Genomic DNA, 17,434 nt, shown 5'->3' with positions numbered 1-17,434 from the left:
CAAGGTTAACAGAGTTGCTCATACAGGAGTCCTCACTTTCTTCATGGCAGGATGACTGCGTAGGCTTAGACCTCCCTGACTCATAATCCTCGGCGAGGTACCTCTTTCTTTTTCCCGGGACAGGGAGATTGAACCTGAATACCCGAACCGAGAGGCCTATGACGCTCATTCGAGGTTTTCTGCTGACGAACTTAGGCGGTGACTCTTCCTTAGACGGCGAGTCGAGGATCCAACAGTCATTTGGGCAGGAAGAAAAGCTTTCTTCAAAATCGGGAGGCAGCGGTATCCAGGCACTAGGATCAGGATAGTGCGGATAATATGGACCGTCTTGCATGACGGGATACCAAGAGAACCCACCATCCTCGAAGTTGGATGCCAGCCTTTGGTCAACAAGAGGGAGGAGAATCCAATCCCGATCAGAATCATCGAGCACAACTATGGCCGGAATTGCAGTTATCATAGAATTTAAGTTTCCCATGTTGAGGGAACTTTCAGCCTCGTTGTCGGCATCACTGGAGTCGGAATAGCTGCCAAGGGCAGAATTAAAGGAGTAGCCGTAGTTGGGAAAATTCTCCCCATAACTTTCCAGACGGTGGCCATTACCAATAACCGCGATACATTCCTTCTTCAGCCCGGGAGGGTCTTGAGTCATGATCTCCTGCCCGGGGAGCCCAAGAAGTTGGCAATCGGGGAAGAATCCAGCGGCCACCATGTTGACTCTATTTGATGATTCTGGCGAAAACAGGTCCCCGTACAGGGAATGAATTAGTTGGTCGACAGTTCCTAGGCTGATGTAGGCCTGATATTCTTGCATGGCAGTGAACCGAGCTTCCGCAAGCAGTTCTTCAATTGTAGATGGGAAGTTATCCTCCAAGATAATAACGGGGTGTTCTTCAAAGTTTTCCAGTAATAGAAATCTACCGGTTGTGCATACACTGGCGCCTCCGGATAAACTGGTATTTTCGGATGGTATGATCCCTCCGCCTCAGATTCTAAATATACAGAAAGATCACCTTTAAGGTTTTCCATAAGCACGGGATATGGAGTGTTCTCGTAATACTCTTGGAATGCTTCCCAATCTTTTTCTTGAAAACCACACAACTCCCATTCGTCGGTTTCTGAACTGACCTCAAACCCTGGTTCACGATTTATCACTCTAGTGCTACTATTGTCCTCAGGTTCTTGGTTGAGGTCAATGACCATAATTTGGTTCTCTAGGGAGGAAAGCACTTCGTAAAAGACACGCTTTGGGCCCCTAGCCCTGGTGGATCGCCGGACAGGAGCAGAAGTACCCTCAGCTGGTAGCCTGCCATCCTTCTGAACTTCGGGTGCATGGACAAACATTCCCGAAAAATTTTCCTTGAGATACTGTAAATGAGCAGCATTTGCAGGAGTTAAGTCCTCTGATCTTCGCAGTGTGCAAAATGACGTAGGTGAGTTGGGTTCATCAGAGTCAGAGCTTGAACTATCCCATGAACCATCTCCGTAATCCCCTTTGGGTTCACAATTCGAGTCATGTGACTGATCACCATGTGAGATATTCAGTGTAAGAGGGACACGGTCATATAGATCTTGGTTTCGGAGGGAAGTCAAAGCTTTTAGAAGAGTCGGCTGAAAGATAAAGAAGATGGGTGAACTATTCAGAGGCCTTGAAGGCCTTTTATATTGGTAGGGGCGCCTCTGCTAAGGCACCTCAGAGGGCTGGTGGCCACTCCATGGCCAATCGTCCAGGCCTTGGTCCGGTTGGTACAAAAGCGTGCCACATTCCAAGGTCTTAAGGGGGTCACTGAAAGTTTGATATGAATCCGTTCAGGGTGACCCCCTTAAGGTTTTGAGGTGCTCCGAACGTTGTCGCTACGTACATTTTTCCAGATTACGTCTTGATTGGCGGAAAATGGCTCGCCCAGTTCTTGTTTGACTTCTGGCGATGCATGCGATTGGCAGATCAAATGAACTCCGAATGACCTAGAATTTGGCAGGGGTCTTCGTAACCATAAGAAAGAATTCTAGTACGGCTGGATTGACAAAACTTGGTCACAAAGTATGGGAAAAAAATACTGTGGGTTTCAGAAAGCACAGTACGCGCATAAATATCAAACGAGCTTCCTTATGCACGAAACTTGTCTACAAACCTCAGAATACCATAATATCACCATGCATGATGTTTGGTAAGGTTTGGAGAAGATTTGACTTGATTAAGATTTTTTGGGATTAAATTGAGTGTCTGACTGATAGCTGGTGACGATTCAATAGTGAAACGTCCTCGAATTGTGACAAGACTTGGCAATTCACCTAAAAATGATGAAATAAGCACATCTGACAATGGCAATAATGGTTTGGATGTTCTGAAGCACACGTTGGCTTTTTGGCCTAGATTAGGGTTACGAGGACCCACTTTCTGACCATCAATCGAGGAGCGGAGAAATAGCATGCCTCATCGCTGGGCTATGCACATGCAGATATTTTAGGGTTCTTACCATATTAAATGACCATTTGACTCTCTGGGAAAAAACCTGGCCAATTCATTGTAGTTTTGTACCTGCTGGGAAGATGCGCACTCCTCTTCGGGACTGACTACTACGTCAGCATGCTGAAGACAACGTTCTTGTTCCTTAGGATCAGTGAAATAAAAGGGAGGGGCAAATTTCGGTGTTTACAGTTATATCAAAATCACCCACAAAAAATAAAGTGGATTTACTAAAAACGAATGATTTTTACTTTTTTCGTCAAAAAATTGCAATATTACTGACCATAAAAACGTAGTTTACATGCCATTTATTAAGACAACACTTACTACGTTATATGGCTACACTTACTACATTGTATGATTACATTTATACTACTTAAATGTTTTGACAATCAATGGTTGAGATCCACAAATACAATCCAACGGCTAGAAACAATTGAAAGTATCATAGGCATTGCCACTTTTAATAGGTGGGTGGAACCCATGCAAGGAGCAACATATCCCTTTTTAACGTTTCTAAATCTAAGAGAACACCGTTCAAGTTCAATTATTTTTCTTAGTCCAATTAATATATTTTCACCATAAGGAGCAAAGAGAAACTAATTTTACTTATTCTAAGTAACTGTAATTGAACCGCAAGTGGAATGAAGTGCAGTTAGTGCCTTCTTTATACTCCCATGCATATGGGCAGTGTTCGATTGCCGTAAGCACTCATCCCTCTCCCGAAGTCTTTTAGGATATTTTCACCATAAGGAGCAAAGAGAAACTAATTTTACTTATTCTAAGTAACTGTAATTGAACCGCAAGTGGAATGAAGTGCAGTTAGTGCCTCCTTTATACTCCCATGCATATGGGCAGTGTTCGATTGCCGTAAGCACTCATCCCTCTCCCGAAGTCTTTTAGGATATTTTCACCATAAGGAGCAAAGAGAAACTAATTTTACTTATTCTAAGTAACTGTAATTGAACCGCAAGTGGAATGAAGTGCAGTTAGTGCCTCCTTTATACTCCCATGCATATGGGCAGTGTTCGATTGCCGTAAGCACTCATCCCTCTCCCGAAGTCTTTTAGGATAGAATAGATAAGGATTAACAAATGTAAAAAAAAAAGTAATTGAACCTAGAAAGATAATTCAACATTGGCTATTCGTACCCAATGTTCAGAATCAAGCAAAACGTATCGTGAATTTTTATATTTGGCAACTTGAACTCGAGTTTTTCAACAGTATTGTTTTTAGTTTATGAATCCTTTTTTCTAAACCCCTGCAGGGTATTTTTTTTTTTCTCTTTTTTTAGCCCTGGGTGGCCGTAATTAGCTAGACTGCATGTTAAACACAAACGATGGGGAAAGAAGTAAGAACAGCTTGGTTCAATTATATCCATAAATATAAAACGTATATTCCAGTTGAATTTGACATGTACAACCCTAGATATTCTCCAATCCATTGACAAAACTCGACCCAAATAGAAAATTTGAAATTTTAGGTACCAATACAAGCTAAATCATAGTAAACTCTCTCATGAACTCATGGTTCATTCAAGCTATTTCTTTGAATTGGGACTTCCCCAAAGAAACGTTTTGAGCTGTGGAGGTATACGCCTAGTTCTTCATCAACTACAAAATTTTCTACCTAAACGAACTGAAACTATATTACGAGGTACTAAAGAACACTTACATGGAGCAAGAAGACAGCAAAGCACACAAACACGGGATAAAATGGCCACTCATGCTTCCATAGTTTAATTGCTCTTGGCAACTTGAAACCCCATGGTTGTATCTCCAAATCTTTTGAAAAAACTTTGATCCCAAGTCTAATCTCATGCTGCTCTGAAGCTTTCTGTCAAGAGTTGGTAGTAATGCTTTTGCTACAACCCAAACAAGTTCATGAATTAGATAGGTGGAAAAAGCTGAGTTGCAGCTTAAGACTAAGATCCCATTCTTGAAAACATAATTTTCTTCTTCGTTTTGTGTGTTTTGCTCATTTTTTCTGAATTTTTATTACATGCGAGTGATATTTTTTGGATTAATCATCCGTCTCGACGACAGGAGTCTAAAAAGTACAAAATTATGATCGAAAGCAAAAAGAAAAATATTACTAAAGATGAAAAAAATATCAAACAACTGCTTATTTGTGCCGTTTTATTTGAATTTTTTCAACGTCCGTCCATATTTTTATACTTTTCCGATTTGTCTCGTCGAGACGAACGATTAATCCCAAAAATTACGACAAAAAGTTACGGAAAGTAAAAATACGGAAATAAGTTTCAGACATATAGTTTACAAGAACAAGAACGCAGCCTAACATACATGTGACGCCCAGCTTTAAGCCTTTGTTTTTATGTGTAATGTTTCTTACTTCTTCGTATGCACAATATGCTTATATTATTGTTTAAGAGGATGAATTGCCATAACTTTTGCTAATCTTTGTTTTTTTCTGGAATCATACTTGGGAAATGTTTGTCGAACAAATTCAGGCCATGATTGTTAGACTGAAGAGTCCAATAATGCATATTTTGAAAAGATTTTGTGACTAGGATATGTATATAGTAAACAAAATCTAAATGTTGGATTTCAGCACCTGTTTGGTGTGCCAAGACTAAAGATCCGACGAAGATTGCCTAGAACCAGATTTGGGATAGCCACTTTCTTGGCTTCAACTTGCCTCATGCATAAAGAAGAGCACCACCTCATACCAACTATAAACCTATTATTGTGTAGCTTTCAATTTGTAGCAAAAGAAACACTGATTGGATTTGCAATTTGACCCCAATCTTCCGGAGATTTCTCTTGTAGATTTTGTTGGTGCAAAGTGTTAGATTTCTTGGAAGGTTCCAACCTAAACCAATTGGCAATAGGTGGAGTAACTTCTAGAATATATTAACCAAGTTTGGATGGCTTAGATGAACAATGTGGGACAAGTCTAACACTCCCCCTTACGTGCAGCCCGGATGCACGTGGAGGTGACAAACCAGGAGCTGACTGACTGACTCGGGCGACAGAGATGTGAAAGTATTATGCATTGTGATCTCATCGTATCTTGTATTTTAGGCATAGAATCGTATCGTGATAATATCGTAATCATCTCTTTGCAATCTTCTATTTTAGGTATAGATTTCTAGGCTTTTATCTATTTAAGTTTGTGGTAGCATAATAACAATTTACTCTCAATATTCAGTAATACAGATCAGTTCTCTCTCCCATATGTTATGTCATATGGTATCATAGCCTAAGATCTAGACCTATGGGATATTTGCTTTCCGGCGGGGGGCTTATGCCTCGCAGCCGTCCGCCGAGCACTCATCTGTTTTGTCATGTAGTATCAGATCTGTCACCACCATAGCATTCTCTGTTATTGACCTTCCTCTTCTACCTCTCTGTTCAGTCTCTCTCTCGTCTTAATTTGTTCATTGATTTCGTTGTTCATCTATGCACTTAAGTCTCTGAAAACTCTGGTACTGCTATTTATTCGCTTTCACATTATTTCAAGCTATTTTTCTCTGATTTCGCATCTCTATAGTTATGTATTTCTTATTTCTGGTTCTGTTTCTCTGGTTTTGTATCTGAAATCTGTATGGCGCTCTCTTTCTTCTCAAAAATCATCCTAATTATCATCTTTTGAATTTATATCTCCTGAATCTACATTTGTTCTTCCTCTAGTCTGCATCTGTTTAGCATCTGAAACTTTTTTGTTCCTTTACTCTGCATCTGTTTGGCATCTATTCTGATATTTGCATATGTTTTGCATTTGATATCTGTTCGGCTTCTGGACTGTTCGGCACTCTTATGCTTTATTCGGCAACGTTTGCATCTTCCTCTTTGCATCTTCTCCTCCTCCCACCCATTCTATCTTCCCTCACATCACACAACAGCCATCTGTTCACTGCGGCGCTGCTCACCGCGATCTGTTACCAGCAGCACTTACAGGTTTTCTGCAGAGTGTTTTTTTGCAGAGTTTGGTACTATTCGACATAGTTGCAGCTCCGTTTCGAACAGTTTCAACTTCTGTTTTGGCACTTTGGTTTGCAAAATCTCTCGGTTTTGCAGGTTGTGGCACTCGGTTTTGGACCTCTGATTAGCGCACACCACTTCCCGGTTTCGTTACTTGGCCAAACTCACAATGCTCTCTGGGCTCACATCATGAATTTGAGGGAGGGTGTGAAAGTATTATGCATTGTGATCTCATCGTATCTTGTATTTTAGGCATAGAATCGTATCGTGATAATATCGTAATCATATCTCTTTGCAATCTTCTATTTTAGGTATAGATTTCTAGGCTTTTATCTATTTAAGTTTGTGTTAGCATAGTAACCATTTACTCTCAATATTCAGTAATACAGATCAGTTCTCTCTCCCATATGTTATGTCACACAAAGTTTCTCTGTTGGGTTGCTCGGTGGCTTTGGGACCGGCAGGTTGGGTGGTGGTCGGGACTGATGTTGAAATGCTTTAGGGTTGTGTCACTCTCTAGTATTTGCTGTTGTTTTGATTCGTTTAATGTTGTCTGCTCTTAGGGTTGTTAGCAGCATGTGATTTCTGGGCGGGTTGGATGTCGATTGAGATGCATTTCGTTCGTTATGATGCTTTGTACTTTCTATCATTTTAATCATTGTAATTTTTCTCTGATTAATAAATTTATCCTTCTTTGTTGTTCAAAAACAAAAACAAAAAAAAATAGTGATTTGGTGAGGGGATATACACTGGAGTTGTGGTAGTTGAGTGGCCGTAAAATCCTCCATAATACGAACCTTCTATCCGTGGAGTAGGCAATTGCCGAATAACGTAAATACCGTTGTTTCTTTGCGTTTGGGTGGGCATGTGTGATCTAGTTGTCTTGGGCACAACAATGAATTGACGTAGAAGTTGAATCATCTGGTATTAAAATTTAGTGAAAGTTATACCAAGAGAAAATCCAAAGGCTGTGTATATGTATGTTAAGAATTATGTTCTTTTCTTTTCTTTCAGGTAGTCTGTTTATTTGCAAATAAAAAGCATAATCCTTTAACTTAATGGTGCCCCTACTAGAATAAAAAATGGTCTCCACCACTGAGTATGAGAATACTAAAATAACAGAGTAATACCTTCTCTGAGACAGATGGAGAGACTTTCTTCAGGGCCTGCTCAAAATGTCTCTTTCCGATAGTCAATGAGGTTGTGGCATCTGAATTGCTTTGGGCTGTCAGTCTCTCCTCAAGTGCAGCCATGGCCGCTTCATTCATCTAGCGTTGACAAAAACATATAAAGCAATTATGGAAAGCCCCAACCACAAGCCAAGCAACTACCAACTCACACACACACACACACAGCCAGAGAGAGAGAGAGAGAGAGAGAGAGAGAGAGAGAGAGAGGTTCAAAATCCGAAAATAAATTATTGAAATGGATGTAAGTATCTAACCAGTGCAGAAAGATCAGCTGCACTAAGGTTTTCACAAGCTTCATCTCTTCCAATGGCAATTAAATCCACACTGGAATCTATAGGCTTCTTCCAAGCAAGAGCTTTTAAGATCAAGCCACGCTCATCTGGACTTGGAAGAGGGACAAATAGGAGTTTCCCAAACCTTCCTGGTCGTAAGACAGCATGGTCCATCACCTCAGGTCTGCAACATATTTTACCAAGATTATGCACGCATGCATGATGGCAGATTGAAAACAACAAAAATAGCAATTGACGCAAGCTTTAAGAAACAAGGAAACAATGATTCACCTATTTGTAGCACCAATGACATAAACACACTGTCTCTGATCTGCACCATCTAGCTCAATCAACAGCTGCAATAATGAGAGATGAATTCATCATCAATTGCATATCAGTAAGTCTTAAATAGTAAGCATTAGGGTTTATCGTCCATTTCATTAGACCTGCCCTTGACCTTGAACTATATTACAGCAGGTTCAATCCTCAATTTCTGATCCACTGACCAAAGAAGTAACCAATCGGTATAAAGCTTGGTTCGGGCTGGTTCCCGCTTTTCCTCCTGATTATTACACTAAAAAGTGTGTGAAAGTTTTCATGTCTATAAGCAAGCTGGAGTATTCCCTTTCATTTTTTCCTTTCTTTCTTCTCTTCCTTTCTTACTACCCCAGCATTGCTTTCAACCAAAAATCCTGGCAGGAAACCAGTTCTCAATATATAATTTTCTAATAAGTCATAAGGTACTTTGCATTGACTTCCTATTAAGAAACCTGAGACACCCTTACAGCCCGAACTTCTGCACTTTAAAATCGAAAGGCCAAAAAAGACCTAATTTTCTTTTACTTAACTATCTCTTTAATCTCCTTTTTTCGTTTTTTTGGGACTCGTTATAAATGAATTACCTATTTCTAAAAGGAATTAAATAGATAGGACCCTGCAAATAAAAGTTAGGAGAGTTACATATGAACCGGATTAACATACTTGCATGTACATGCAAAGATACGACTGACTCTCGTGTTCATTCAGTTTACAAATCTCCTTAAAAAGAACTGAACCAAAAGCAAATTGACTATACTTTTTTTTCAAGCAACACCAAATGATTATGTAGAATGCAAAAATATGAAACCAAATAGCAACCAGGTGACATAGGACAAGAACATGTGCACGGTGAATTAAGAGTCATCAACTTGTAGATTATTAGACCTGTTCAAAAGCCGCTCAACAACCCAGTCCCCCCTCCTTTCCACGCTTCGTGGTCAAAGCATCTACCTGTAAAAATAGAAGCAACAGATCCAAACCCGAAGTTAAGCAACAGTAAGCCTTGAGACAAATGTAAATATAAATAGGAAGGAGTGTTTTCCATACTATCTCCTGCAATGCTTCCCCATATGGAATGATACTTCTGAACACCTATCAAATTTCTATAGGCATGCTTATATCTATCAGCATTCAGGAAAACCCAATAAGAGCATCTCCAACCAACATCCATTTCTCTATTTTAGAGTACTGTTCTCCACTATCCCATCCTCTGAAACTCTCCTCCACTTGAGGATGGGTTTTGGTCCTCTAAAGATACAGGATGAAGGAAAAGTAGCGGATCATCCTCTATGTCTAGAGTACAAAAGTTTTACTCATCAAAACGGCAAAACAACTAATTTGGACTTCTATTTTTCTGATAGATTTGCAGTTTTGGCAAGGTAACCACAGTTCCTTTTAAAGGAGACCAAATTGAATATTTATTAAGAAAAAGTTAGAATAGACTTTGGAGGGAAGCTGTGAAGTGTTTGAGCATCAATCTATATACTAAGCAAATGTGTTTTGCCTTTAAATCCATCCAAACCCTCTTTCCTAATTTTCTAGATTTTTTATTTTTTATTTATAAAAGAGAGAGGGGGGGGAGAGAGAGAGAGAGAGAGAGAGAGAGAGAGAGAGAGAGAGAGAGAGAGGGATCATGTGGGGGTTGGATATGTAGGAAAAATTATCCTATGCCCATGGGACATCGTCACGTGGTACTCCAAATTTATTTTTCACACATATGTCTTTCAGTGCATATAATAAAACCAATGCTAGCGTGCATCGAACACAGAACCGAAGAAAATGTTAAGCTATCTTCTTATCAACTAGCGTTGTGGCCGTTCGATGCACGGGGCCAAAAAACCAATGTAGTTTTTTTTATCCCATGCATCAAACGGGCACAAACGCTAGTACATACTATAAGCAAATGTGTTTAGCCTTCAAAAGCCTCCAAACCCCCAATACTCAAATCTCCTTAAAAGCAGGCTTTCTCCCTCTTATGTGGCACTCCCTCTTAAGTGCTCCCTCTCCCCAACCCACTGCCCCTCTTTTCTCTTAATTTTTCCCCAATTTCTAGCCAATCAAATAAACTACCCTTGACCTTTGAAAGTTTCAATTTCAATAATTGTTCAAATAACTTCCCACACCAACATTGACCTCATTTTCCCACCAACATTCCTTTTTTTCCCCAAATGTTCCCTTCTGTGTTTCTCTCTACCATCACCCTCATCCATTCCCTACTATCTCCAAGATTTTTTAATAAACTATCTTTCTATTAACTAGCGGTGTGCGTTCAATACACGGAAACGAAAAACAATATTAACGTAAAAAATTTGTCCCATGCATTGAACAAGTACGAGGCTAGTTAGAAAGAAGTAAATGAATAAGAATTTGGAAGGTAGAGCGATAAGGTTGGAGTGATAGTACAGTAATAGTCATCCAATACCATTTTCTAATAAAAAAACATTACTCTTTATCCTCTCAAAAAGGAACTTGTGCGATCGTTCTGCAGATGACTTATCATGTGTTAAATGTTTGCCTTTGACAATCGGTAAGGAATGAGTTGGATATGCTCTAAACCTAATCATAATTCAAGGTCAATCAAGGAGCCCTTCAAAAGTGGCATTCGTAAAAAACCACACTTCGAAGCGAAATAACAATAATTAGTTAAAAGCTACAAAAAAAAAAAAAAAAATCATTGACACACTTGTGAGAGCACTCAATAACAAATAAATACATAAACTAAATGAAGTGCTTTTGCTTGTTGAATTATTCTCTCCACATCCGTTGATATATAGGCTCACATTACTTCTTCCCCATTTTCCAGTCAGGTGGAGGAGGAGGTCCATTTGGTCCTTGCCCATTGGTTTTGCTATTAACATCCAACAATTTTTCAAGGATAGAAACAAGAATAACGAACCACATACCTCATCAAAGAAAAGTATGCATGGAGAACAAGTCCTTGCTCGGCTAAATATTGTCCTAACTGCCAACTCACTTTCACCAACATATTTGCTGAGAAGTTCAGGGCCCTATATGTGTAATCGTAATCAAAATTCCCACTCTAAATAATAATGTTCAAACACATGATTGGCCAGAGGAAACGAAATGACAAACCTTGATATGTATGAAATTAGCTCCTGCCTCATTGGCAACAGCCTTAGCAATCAATGTTTTACCACAGCCCGGAGGTCCATAGAGCAAAAACCCTGTCTCCAGATCTACCCCAAACCCCTAATAAAAAACGCCTAACTATCAGAATACAAATCTTGCAATGAGAAAACAAAGAGCAATTATTTCGTCATATCATGCTGATAGGCAGAAGCAGCATGTAAAGACTCTTGGAAGTAAGTAACCATAGTGGTCGGACTCATTTCATACATAGGGTCAAAAGAGCTTTGCATGCAGTGCTCACACATGCACATAATCAAAAGTCTTGTTACCTAAACAAGTAGTTCCTGTATTTAGGTGGGAAGTGGAAGTAATTCCAAACTCTAGTATATCAATATCGATTACAGTTGTGTCAGAAGCATGTCAGTTGGTGATATAACAGCATGGTCGGAAAGCAAGAAAAGAATGTGAGGTTAAGGCAACACAAATTAAAGAGTAAAGAATAATCCCGACGATTCGAGTACTTCAAAAACTATGAACAGGGCATGTTATGAAGTTTGAAAACTATGGCATCTAACTTTCCGGAGAGCTAGGAGGGCATGGCAGGACAGCGAGAAACAAATTCAGGTTGAAGCAACAAAAAAACCCAAGAAAAATCCAAAAATATAACAAATTACCATGTCAGACAGAACCCAAAGTAAAGACTAAGCATTCAAATCCTACAATGCTCATGGAATTACCAATGAAAATTCATAACTTCACCTGCATAAGATATATAAGCATGGTAGTTGTTCTATGCACGAAGCACGAGAAAAATATGTTGTCTAACCCTGCTAATACTTCTCAACATAGGCTCTTTTCACACCACAAGCAAATATTAGACTGTAAGAAGTAAACATAATCATTTGTAGAAAAAGACCATGTTTAAGAGTGATAAATTATCGCGCCTTTAGTTAAAAAATGTTTAAAATCTCAAATTATTAAGGAACTATTGGTCATTAAAAGAGCGGCTTGGACGTACATGGGTCAAGAGAAAAAAGGAGTGAGATGAGAAAAGTGGTGGGCTATAAATGAGTGACCTGGAATAGCCGAAGGGTGAAATAACAAAAGAGTGTAAGATGAGAGAAGTGAGTAGGTGATATGAATTTTTGTGTGTTTAGAGGTAGTGCCGAGTGGACTACACCTCTTTAGTATGTATTATACATAGATAAGCAAATTAAAGCAATATCTGGATGCTTGCTCCTACCGAAGATATGATTTTTCATTCATCTGGGCACACACAAGTACATTGGAACAGCAGTATGGGAACATGGGCTGGTGTCAAAATTTGGATCAAGGGCTGGAGATGCTCTTAGGGGTTGTCCCAAATCCCAAGGGTCCAGCTATGGGACATGGTCTCTTAAGGCAGTTGTATCTTGGGGCACATCATCGGGCAAACTCTTCTTCTCCCGCCCCCAAGGTCCTATGGTTAGTGCAAGGCCTGCCTCCTGACTTTGGGATCCGAAAGGCACTACAAAATTTGGGAGAGCCATGGGAGCTCGATAAAGATGACTTTAATAACTGAGGATAGGGGTCATCCAAAAATGCATCCAACAACAGATTTAGCACACAATGATTGTGTTGACACTAATGGGACACATAATGACTGACGTGGTACGGTACGCATGGCCATGATGTAGATATCCAGGTGGGTACCCTGACTACAATTTGTCTCCTATACGACCTTAAAGCACTATATGCAGAATCCCCTGCGGGCTTTGCTTTGGTCTGCCCTCGGGACTTTGATTTCTTGGGTGAACCCGAGAACTTGTATAGTGAAGGATTTCCTGCAGCGCCAATAAGTTTAAGGTAGTAAAAGCCTCTTCCAAAAGAGAGCAATGCGTACAGTGATAAAATCAGAAAATTTCAGTAACCAAAACTCATATTATCCCTAAAAGCTTCTATCAAAAATCTCAATTTCCTACACAATTGACCCCTTATTATCAAAAAAGCCAAGTACAAACCAATCCATACAAGAGACCTTGAAATTTATCAATAATCACAGTTCACAAGCACAGGATGAACATGATCCCTTGCCCTAGGGATCTCCAAGTTGTTAAATACAGTAATGCACATCTATGAGCAAGTTGTTAAATACCACTAGGGATCTCCAACACGTAGCAATGATAGTCCTAGGGATCTCCACCAGGACTAGTTGTTTTTTAACCAAAGAACTAAACTCAAATTTACATAATGCACAATACTTCTGTACCATGGACATTGAACTTCGATTTACAAAATGGATGGTACAAATACTGCCATTCCATTTGGAAAATTGACACATTTCCAGATTTGGGCAGACCTGAAGGCTGAAAGGCAGCACTCCAATATGACACATTCAGGAGACCTAACGTTGGACATAAATTGGGCATTTTGGACATCCATTTAACTGGAAACATTCTACAGCACACAAGATTTTCTAAAGACCATCTATGCAGAGAAGACTCTCTACCTAATTCTTTCAATATCCTTTTGTACTGCCTAGACTTCAAGAACAATTACGAGATTAAGATGTAAAAATTACCTCATAATCCTCGGGGTACTTAATACGCCTAACTATATAACGATCAAACTCCTGCCTTAACAAATGGAGGCCCCCGACATCTTCCCATTTCACGTTAGGAATACTGGAGAATCCTTCCCTTCTTAAAGAGGGTTGAACCAATTTAGCTGCTTCCTACAGAAAACAGGTACAAGGTTATAAGTGTACAACCACCACTGTTTGAGTAAATCAATCAGGAAAAAACATTTATTTAAGCAGCTAAACATTTATTTAAACAGCTAAATCCGACAGGTCTCCGATTTAAGATTTATATTTCCCAATTATGCACACAAAAATTAGGCAGACAAGCATCTGAGAGTGTCCATGGAGAGTTGGTGTCTGAGGACATCACCAACTTCTTCCAATTATCCATGCTTCTTAGCTTCTATTATTTATTTATTTTCTTGGCTTCTAATAATAACTACAGTGTCAAGTACAACCGTATTATATTTCAATGGCAAACATGGTTTCTCTCCCCAAGTACCTTCAAAATCAGCCATAGTAATGTTAAGCTTTTCAATTTCTTCAGGCAACCACGGAAGCTTCCACCAATCTTCAGTATGCTCCCCATCTGTAGGTTCTACAGATAGGTCAGATTTTCTTCGGTCAATAATTCTCTTCATGGCAAGGTTACCAGCCTTGTTAGCTAGGGCCGTCAAGTCTGCTCCAACAAACCCAGGTGTGGACCTGGTTAGTTTGACAAGATCGAAAGCACCCTCAACTCTAAGATCACGTGTAAGAACTGAAAGAATCTCAACCCTCGCATTTTCATCCGGAACACCTAAAACAATCTCTCTATCAAATCGTCCAGGCCTCCTTAACGCAGGATCAACAGCATCGGGCCTGTTTGTAGCTCCAATTACGAGAACATATCCAGGCCTGATATTGGCGCTTTCTGCATTTGGATCTACATCAGCAGGTTGTACAAACCTGTGCGATTCGTCCATGCAAGTCATCAACTGTGTCACAATCCTTCTCTCCATCTCCCTCTGTAGATTCTCTCTTTTTGAAGCAATTGCGTCAATCTCATCAATAAACACAATAGACGGCGCTGTCCTATATGCTTTCGCAAAAAGATCCCGTATGTTCTCTTCCGATCCACCTGAAGTAGGAGATCATTTAGTAATTGGTTTATCTGAGTGAATTTCATACTTTCACTACCAACCAAATAAACAGTACATCTGCGGTTCGAGTCCGTATAGCTCAAATACGTACTAATCAAATATAAATAAGTATAAATTCACTTTCAAAATAAACCTAATTTTGAATTGCATTTTCTTCGTACCCTAACTTGTTTGCATAATTACATTGAAACACTACTAAATTCACAACATGGATACTTCAAAAATCAAAACATAAACGTAAACAAAGCAATCACTAATTAATACCCGAAACACCAGAGACCAATTCAGTAGCTGAGATCTTATAGAACGGAACCCCGGTCTCGTTGCTAACGGCATGAGCCAGCTTAGTCTTCCCACACCCCGGCGGCCCGTGCAACAGAATCCCCGCCATCGGCCTCACCCCGAGCCACTTTGGCAACTCCGGATGGTAGAGCGGAACAATCACCTCCATCTTCAATTCCTCCACAATTCCCCGCATCCCTCCCAAGTCCTTAAACCTAGGCCCATCTTTCCCCTTCACCTCCCCCACCTCACCACCACCACCACCACCGCTAAAACCTTTTCCAACTGTTTTTCCCAAACCGCCACCGTCTCCTCCGAGGAAATCGACTTTTCTAGCTGCCTTGTTACCAAATACCTCCTCCAATTCCACATTATTCTCCCCCTTTCTTTTTTTTCTTGGTAATGCAGGGTGTTCCGGGTCAGCTTGCGCACACCTCGGACTATTTGAAAAAGTACATGCATTATTCTCCACCCTATTCTCATCCTCCCCCGCTTTCTTCTTCGATTTCGAGCCGCTATAACTAGCGCGCAGCATCGACTTCATCAAATCGAACTCCGGCGGCTCTATCTCCTCCCCATAAACCGCGTCCTCCGACGTGGAAACGTCGCCGTCCGTCTCTTCCGTCGTCGAGTCCGAACCGGACGCAGACGAAACGGCATCGCCCCGTCGTTTCCTCCGCACGTGTTGCTCCTCCAAGCGCCGCAGCCGCTCCTCCCTCGCGTCGACTCTCTTCGTCCTCTTCCTGGCAGATCGATCGTGGTTGTCTTGCTCATCGTCGGTGACGTGACCTGACGTGGAGGCACGGCGGCCTTGAGTGGTCGATGTGAGGTGGTGGTTGTTGGAGGTGATGTGTTGTAGGGTTTGTTGGACGGCTCTCGTGAATGGTTGGAGCTTGTGGCGGGAGTACTCGGGGAAGGAGGAGCGGAGGTGAGCGACCACGTCGTCGAGGGTGGTGGCGTGGTTGCTGTTGGTCTTGAACGACTGGATGTGGCGGCGGAGGACTCGTTCGAAGACCGTCGGAGGCGTTGGCCCACCGCCACCGCCTCTTCTTCGGCTTCCCGTTTTCATCTCCCTGCTAGGGTTAGGACCTCAGTTGAGACGCGGGGGGGAACACGGGGGAACAACGGTTTAATGACACCGCTCCATAAACCTTCTTGAAAAAATCCGCAGTTTATTTAACATTTTTAAAATAAAAAATAAATTTTCAATTTTTTTTATTTCTTACAAAAGATAAACAAAATTCATATTGCATACTTTTAAAATTCAATAAATTCATAATTTTTGAGCTTGAAATTACCTTCTAAAAAAATAAGAACTTTTTTTGCGTTATGGAACTGGGCCTTAGTCACATATTACACGAGCGAGTATGAGAGCAAAAACGTGTGCCTGAAAGCTTTTCTTAAAAAAAATCCACCCAACTACACTACGGCTCCGTTTGTTTGGGCGTAAAATGTTTTACCTATTTTTTGGTGTTTGGTTGTGTAAAAAATTAGGAAAATATTTTACATATAAAATATAAAATATTTTCCATCAATTGGATGAAAATAATTTACCCATAAATCTTCCATAAGTTATTTTTCGAAATGAATCCGATACCTTCTACTACAATTCTCACTGCTCAATTTTCTCGATCGTCAGTCATGACCCACGTTCAATTCTAATATTCTTTCTTATATCTCTCCACTGTTTAAACTCTCCTCTCTCTTTATACTATTTTGTTGATTTCTGAAAATATTTTCAAGTGCCAACCAAATACCGAAAAATAAAAATTTAAAGCTTGTTTTTAAAAAAAATATTTTACATGAAAAATAGTAAAATATTTTTACAATGAAACAAACGGAGCCTACGTGAGTGTGAAGGCTGAGAGCTTGAACCGTGACTCGTGAGGACAAAACGAAGACTGTGTCTGTGAGCAAATGAATTATGGTCCAGCTTGTTTTGGCTATAGAAGGTAAGCGACTTCTTTTTGTCTTAAATCAAGAAAAATTGCATTTTTTTTTTCAAATTTTGGTGATTTATTAATTTGTCTCAATGAGAGAAATTAAAAAAGTAAAAAAAAATATTATTGAAATTCATAATTTTTTTAATAAAAACAAAAATAAGTCAAAAAGACAGCCTTTTGACATATTTTTGTCTTTTTAAAAAGATTATGAGTTTCGATCAAT

General features: G+C 40.0%; 1 pseudogene; it reads right to left on the bottom strand.

Moving 5' to 3' along the window:
* Positions 1 to 3,819: 3,819 nt before the first annotated feature.
* Positions 3,820 to 16,409, bottom strand: LOC131317829 (cell division control protein 48 homolog C-like; annotated as a pseudogene).
* Between the last annotated feature and the right edge of the window lie 1,025 nt (positions 16,410 to 17,434).

Source organism: Rhododendron vialii, chromosome 2a (assembly GCF_030253575.1).
Source record: "Rhododendron vialii isolate Sample 1 chromosome 2a, ASM3025357v1".
NCBI classification, from domain to species: domain Eukaryota; kingdom Viridiplantae; phylum Streptophyta; class Magnoliopsida; order Ericales; family Ericaceae; genus Rhododendron; species Rhododendron vialii.
Note: the sequence above shows the minus strand (reverse complement) of the source record. Positions and strands in the feature narration are given on the sequence as shown.